Genomic DNA, 8,079 nt, shown 5'->3' on the forward strand with positions numbered 1-8,079 from the left:
TTTGTGGCATGGGAGAGAAGCCGGGTTCTTCAAGGCTATGTCAGTGGAGGCAGGTAATATGAAGCTGAAAAAGTTTCAACTATTATACAATTAAGCAATCTCTTCTCCCCCAAAAAAGGGCAATGAAACTGCTAGGCATTGGTAGCATTAAAAAAATGAAATAGCCTTGTCTTCCAGGATCAGGCTACTTAGATGGCATAGTGGATATAGCTGTGGTGTAGGGAATAGGAAGACCTATGTTCAAATCCTGTCTCTGGTATTTATTAGCTGCATGAACTTGGGAAAGTCGTTTACCCTCTGTCTGCCTAAGCTATCACTTTTGTAAGATCTGGATAAGAGAATTGAAACATAAAAACTCCCAGAGTTGTGGGGATAAAATTTGATTATATAGGTCAAAAACTTCACAAAACTTAAAATGTTCAATATTAGTTATAATGATGAAAATGGTTTTTTTTTGGGGGGGACACACAATACATAAAAATGAATAAATGGATGAACAAACAGATAAATTACGTACATACATACATACATATTGTTGTTTTGTTGTTGTTCAGTCATTTTTCAGTCATATTACTCTCTTCGTGACCTCATTTAGGGTTTTATTGGCAGAGATACTGTAGTGGCTTGCCATTTTCTTCTCTAGCTTATTTTGCAAAAGAGAAATTGAGACACACAGGGTTAAGTAACTGGCCCAAAGTCACACAGCTAGTCAGTGTCTAAAGCCTCATTTGAACTCAGGAAAATGAGTCTTCTGGACCCACAGCTTGGCTCTCTATCTACCCTGCCACCTGATATATGTATATGTATATATGTGTAGACACATATGTACATACATATTGTGTATACATGTATATGTAGACATATATACACATATAGACACCTATCTATATACAAACCTATTTCATCCCAGTAGAATGTAAATTCCACAAGGGACATAATTTTCATTTTTGTTCTTGTATGCTCAGTGTCTAGAACAATTCTTTTCTACATAGAGAAAAAGGAAGAAATATGTTTGCCATTCAAAGGCCAATATAGTATAATGGATAATGGCCTTGGAGTCAGTAATGCTGTGCTTGAATTGATATTTACCATCTATGTGACCCTGGGCAAGTCAAATAACCTCTATCAGATTCAATTTCCTAATCTGTAAAATCATGATAATGATAACTCCTACCTCACCAGACTGTTGTGAGGTTCAAATAAGATAAAAGAAAAGTGTTTTACAAACCTTTCAAACTATTCACATTAAGAATCTGGTCTCCATCAGTAGGGAGAGTAGTCACAATGACATCACCAATCCTTTAAGTTCTGAGAAGATGTTTCCAGAAATTGTAGCATAATATTTGAACAACTTCTCTTAGAAAAAAAGAGAAAAAAATGTTGCTTTCAAATCTCACTTAAGGCACTGCCTCCAACATGAGGCTCTTCCACTTATTTATTTTTTAAATTGATTTTTCATTTTTATGTACCAGTCACTGTGACAGATACTAAAATAGAAAGAGCCATAATAACAGTCACTATCCTCAATATGCTTAAACATTCCAATGGGGATGGGAGCAGTGCGCAGGGCATTAAGAAAAAAAAAAGTACAAATGCATATAGTATGTATGGGACATGCCTCTCCCCATCCCCAAGAATCTGAACACCTTTAGGGCAGTGATTGCTTCCTTTTTGCTTTGTGTTCTCAGTGCCTTACATAGTATCTTGCAAATAATAGGTGCTTCATAATGTATTGAATGGGATAGAATTGAATTAGGAAAATGTTACAGTAGTAATGCAGCATATACAATTGACAGCCTATGGACAAAAAAATATAGAGATACAGAATGTAAATAAACACTGAAAGGGTTGAATATACAAATGAATTCACTCTTCCAATTTGGTGACTGAATTAGAAATTAGAGAATTTAAGAATTTTGAAATACTAAGTCTTTTGCAATCTTCAATTGGCAAAATGGAGTCCTAGAATCTATAACTTGTGTGAAACTATTTTCTTTCTGGCAATAGCTATAATAATTATAAAATAATGATGGTCATGGTGTTGAAGAGAAGGGGGAGGAAGGGAATAAGCACTGATACATCACCTGTTATGTGCCAGATGCTAAGCACTTAATAAATATTATCCTATTTTTTTTATCTTTTCAGTTGTCTGACTCTTTATGACCCCATTTAGAATTTTAAAAATTAAATTAATAAATTTATACAATTTGAATTGAAACTTATTAATAAATTTAAAAATTAATAGCTTTTTAATTATGCCCTCAGATCTTCACAATAACCTTGTGAGATAAGTGCAATTATTATCTTGTTTTCTTGATGGGAAAACTGAGGCAGACTTAAGTACCTTTTTTTCCCCTTGGGTTCTGGTCTGTCTTTACTGGAAGTAAGGAGCTTAATAACTGGGTGAGACTTCAATTGCAGAAGAAGCAAGCTTGAGAATGATTAAATGGGACAGAGTGGGGGGATGGTGGGAGTTCTTCAGTGGTGAGGCCGGGAAGGAGAGGAATGAGGAAAAATGGGAGGTAGGAGGTGCAGGATGGGGTCTGAAATCAAAGGAGGCATATAAGATAGAAAACTAACAGGAGAGGATTCAGGAAGGTGCTTCCTAAGTGTGAGCAGCCATTAGGGCTTGTTTCAGTTGCCTGTAGGTGATAAACATCACTATGTTCCAGGAGCCCAAGAAAAGGCAGGAAGGCATGAACCTTTTGTAGAAGACTTGAAGTGCCTCCTTCCAAAGTACGGTGAGGGTGCAGTGGCCAGCAGTAGCATACTGGCCTGCAGCAGAGTTTATGTATCTCAACTTGACCACATCCACGGGGGAGGCAATGATGGTAGTGCAGAAGTCAGTCCCAAAGGCTGATGTGAAGTAGCATGGAATGTCATCGGTCAAGAAGTGGACCTTCAGGAGGGCATTTTTGATGAGCTCAAAGGTCACCAGCTCAGTACAGTTGATGATAGCATTGTGGGAAACACTGGATAAAGTTCCCTTCCATAGGCCCCAAAGCCCCTCCTCTTGGACGATAGTGTTACAGGCATCCACTGTGTCCTGGTATCTCTGGCTGCCACTTGCATGATTCTGGGCCTGAAAATGTATCTTCACCACAGCTGTGGGTTGGGGCTATCACCATTGCCAGTGCCCTTGTAGTACAACCTGCCAAGAAGCGGATTGCAATGCCTGAATGCTCAGATCCCTTGGTGTAGAACTGCTTGACAGAGTCATAGATACCAATGTAGATAGAGGCAAAACTCATCTGGTGCTACTACCCAGCCAACAGACCATTGTACAGGCTTCCAGGGCACTCAGTCTTCACCATGGTCAGAAGGTGCCCATGAGACCCCTGGAGAAGCTTAGATGGCCCCCTGTCTCTCTCCTTGAATTTGCAGCTAGACTTTGGTGGTGTCCAGGGGGAAGGTGATGAAGTCAGTGATTCAGACAGTGGTGCCAAACCCAAGGAATTTTATGGTGGTTGTTGGGGACATATCTGTAGACTTAAATCCAACCATCATATAATGCCAGCTTTCTGCTACTTCCCAGGAGACAGAGGAGAAATGGAAAGGCAGACTCCCTGATGAAGCAAGACAAGATAGAGAAACTCTGTTGGAGTCCTTACTTGGAGGGTTTTACTGATGATGATGATGATGATGATGATGATAAATTACATTATGTGGTAGTTTAAAGTTTGCAAAGTGCTATACAAATGTTATCTCATTTTATCCTCATAGCAACACTTTGAGGAAGGTTCTGTTATCTTCACTTTGCAGACAAGCCAAATGAGACAGGGTTTAAGTAACTTGCCCAGAGTCACATAGTTAATCAGTTTCTTAGACAGAATTTGAACTCAGATTTTGCTGACTTTAGATCTGGAACTCTGTTCAATACTCCAACTAGCTGTAAGACTGTGGACCTCACTCAACATGATGGAGCCAGAGTAATCCTACAATCTGCCCTCTTGTACTTCAATACTTCAATGTCCTAATCTATGTGTTGTTTCTACTAGCATAGATGCCAAACTATCATATCTTCTTTTCCTATTGTGGTTCTGATCTGTCTTTTAATAAATCCTCCAAAGAAATCCATCCAATATCTTGAAGGCCTTCCATTAGTTCTCTTAATAGTTCATGAATATCATACTAGCACTTGGTCTCCATGTTTGCTATGCCCTTCTTTTGCTATTTTACTGACTCAGTTACTTGTCCAGTAATTACATGTGCTCGATTACTTTTTTTGTAATTCAGGTAAATCGTCATTGGTAATATCCAGCATCTCACTTATAACTGCCATGTATTTTTCCATCACTTCAGGGGACTCATTCTTTTTTTGAAATTCCTTTTGTCCTATATAAAATGTTAATTTTCTGACCCTAAAATTGCAATCCATAAGTGACAGAGAGGTAGAATAGGGGTATCAAAGAATAATTGTCATCATTATGGCAACATTGTCATTTTGTGCATCTCTTATACCTGTTCCCTGAAAACCTCTATAGAACTAACGCATGACTTATATCATGAACTGGTTACTCATGTACAGTAGAGTCACAATACCTAAGTCATGATGCTGCCATAATGTTTTACATGATCTGCAAAATAATTATACCATAGCCTGTTACCATGATGTGATTCTATTCCATCCAATCATAGTCCCTTGTGCTACATTTAATAATTGTCATGATGATGATAATATAGTATAATGATAATTAGTTTTGTCATTAAATTCATTAGCAGCATGTTTTCAAAGTAAGCAGTGTAAGACTATTGCTTGGACTTGATACTCAAAAGATTGCTTGAAAAGATGGTCATTCAAGGAGAAATATAATATATTAGATCTCTTGTCAAGGATCTTGCATGCTAGGAGTATTCATGCTTACAACTTTCAATAGAAAGCTTTCTACACATATTTTGTACCTGATACTATCAATTTCATTAGTGTGAAATCCTATGAAGATATATGTGCCTTTTTTCTGTACTGTAAGAATATGGGGCAAATGCCTTATGAGAGGATCAGATAAGTGTTAAGCAATAATTTGGAAAGATAAAAAAATCAATCAAAGCCTTGAAGATGCTGGAAAGGGATCTCTTCTTTTCCCACATCTACCACAGAAGAGCCAGTACATATTTACAGAGTCAGCCTTGAGAAGTAAGAAGAAATTACACCTTTCATAATCCTTACCTTTCTTGGCTAACTAATGAGCAGAAGGGGTTGAAAAGATTTACTGTGTTAAATGTGATTTAGAATTTTTTGGAACACATCAAGTTTGGTTATAACCAATTAAAACTTAGAAGCTCGAGGTAGGACATCATAAAAATTCACTTCAGCATACTTCTCACCTCATTGAAATTGATTAAGTCAAGGAGAAAGAACAGAAGGAAATTTCAGAGATAACTAACATGTTGGTTAAGAACTTTAACTCTCTTGATTGATTCCCACTGAGAAAGAATAAATCCATTAAAATGTCAAGAAAATGTGTCAAAGAAAGAAAAGAATTATGTTATGCCAGTGTTGTCACAATTACAATGGCTCTGTAGCTGTGCCATCTTGGTCTGTACTCTTACCTTTATATTCTGAGATAAAATCAGGCTTTTGTAGATCGTCTTGAAACTATCTGTTGATCTAGTCACGTTGGTGATTGAAAGAGGAAAATATCAGGAAGGAGTCATTGCCACTTTCCCCAATTCATGAGGGATATCTTAGTATTTAACCATAGAAAATGGATCTAAGGAACCTGAGTACTTATGGTATTTTTTTAAGTCTTAAGGTAACAAAATATTTTGGATGGACATGAAATAAAGGTAATCTGATGATATTTCCCTACTTTTGCTAAGAATGTACAATGCTTCAAAGTTTGTGACATGAAATTAAATCTAATTGAATACTAGGCTTATCAATGTATTCATAGACCTATGCAGCAAGAAAAAAAAGGCATCAGTTTCCAGTGATAGCATTCTGCTAAAAACAATATTTTATGCACTGCCAGATACACCATCTTCTTCTACAACCTTTGAGAGCACATATTTAAGCAGACCTTGATTTGCACCAGGGACCGAAACTACTGTCCACTGGTAAATTTGATCAGCTAAGATTGGTTGGCTCCCAGGATATACAATGAAAGTGTGCGTTAATTTGACTTGCGAGGCACAGTTTGTTGACTCCCAATTTAGATTAAATTGCTTATCTTGAAATTCTATTATAAATATAATTATGGCTAACAATTTTCAAGTTGTTCATGTTACCAAGTACTTACATAGAGATTATTTCTTTTCCCATTGGTAAATGGAAATATTGCAGGAAAAGAAGAACATGAATATACATAGTTCTTATATCGTTTGCTATAATAATTTCTGATAACTTCTCTTTATTATGTAAACAAAAATAATCCAAATGCAGTATTGTCTGAAGAAAAAAAATGAACCATTCCAAATGACTAAAGCAAAACCTTTGTTCAAATTAAAAAAGATATTGCTATCATTGCTATACTCAAAGGCTAATTTGATAAGTCAGTCTATCTATTTACCTGTTTACCAGGTAGCAATTGCATGCTCAAAACAGCAAAAACAAAGTAGAAATATCAGATAAAACAATTTCCAGATTTTTGAGGTTCTAATCATATTAGTTACAACAGAAAGAGCAATGGGCAACACAAGGTCCAGTAACAGTGAGGCCAAATACCTGGGTAAGTAATTTCATTTAAATTCAGAAGTCATCTATCAAGAACCTATTGAGGTGCAAAGCATCTCATTACATGCTAGGAATATAATCATGAGAAAATAATACAGTCTTTTACTTTTATTAGGCTTATAGTAAAGTTGGAAGAGGGTAAGGAAGGGATTTAACACACACATATACATATGTATATGTGTGTATATGTGTATGCATATGTACATACATGCATACATATGTGCATGTGTGTATACATACATACATACAGATATATACAATTTGAATGTAATACGGGGATAGTGTGTCAGGCAAAGTATTATATGGCTGTTTTCTATGGGCATCCATTTCTTTTGTTCAAATGAGTAAGTTGGACTACTTGATCACTGAGGATCATTCCAGTTTAAGCATCCTCTGATTCTGAATGAAACTCAAAATAAGACAATATAAGAGAAATACATAATAAAGTGGACAATTGAAAGTAAGGAAATTTCTTGGAAGATTGGGTGAAACAAAATAGCCTTGAAAGTCAGTGTTAGGAAAATATTATGTCCTCCAGGATTCTCAGGGTTTAACAGATATGTTTTTAAGGTAAAAACAGATGTACATGATTTATAAAATATAGAAATCAATGGTAAAATAATTACATATGGAAGCAGTTCAACCATAAATCCCTTGAGACTTGAACCTTTAAAAATCTTTTTTGTTTATCTTCAGGGAAGGCAAATCACCAATTACCTTTGGGTATAACAAAATCAATTTCTTCCTAAACTCCCTTTATCTGTTAAGAGTACTGCTATTCTTTTAGTAATAGATTAGTAACTTTGGAGTCACCCTCGATTCTTCTATTTTCCTTTTCATCCATCATAAATCTTTTCACTCCTGTATCCACACCATATCTTTCACCTGTCCCCTTTCTCCATCTAAGCTGCCATTACTCTAATTCACACTTTCATCACTTATTGCCTGGATTATTGCAATATGCCCTTGGTTTCTCTGCCTCAAGTCTCAACCCACTCCAAGCTATTCTCTGCAAAGCTTATAAATTGATGTTTCTAAAGCATAGGTCTGACCACATCAATCGTTTGCTGAAGAAGTTTCAGCAGCTCCCTATTGTCCTGAGTAATGAAATACAAACTATTCTATTTAAAATCCCTAATTATCTGACTTTATCCTATCTTTCCCAATTAAAGTCATAATATTTCTTATGCCATAGTATACATTCAAGTCAAACTGTTCTACTTGCTGGTATCCATGCTTGAAATTGCTTCTACTTTAGTACTTTTGCAAAGTCTGTTCTCTTTTACATGTCTAGAATGATCTCCCTTCTCATATGCACTTCTGGAAGTCCTTGAATTTTATCATGAAACATAGCCCAGCAGCTCAAGTGTCATCTCCTACATGGGGCCTGGACTGAATATGTCAGT

At 36.2% G+C, this 8,079-nt stretch overlaps 1 pseudogene; it reads right to left on the minus strand.

The window, feature by feature from the left end:
• Positions 1–2,590: 2,590 nt before the first annotated feature.
• On the minus strand, positions 2,591–3,504 carry LOC118845696 (annotated as a pseudogene).
• Between the last annotated feature and the right edge of the window lie 4,575 nt (positions 3,505–8,079).

This window comes from Trichosurus vulpecula, chromosome 4 (assembly GCF_011100635.1).
Source record: "Trichosurus vulpecula isolate mTriVul1 chromosome 4, mTriVul1.pri, whole genome shotgun sequence".
Taxonomy (NCBI): domain Eukaryota; kingdom Metazoa; phylum Chordata; class Mammalia; order Diprotodontia; family Phalangeridae; genus Trichosurus; species Trichosurus vulpecula.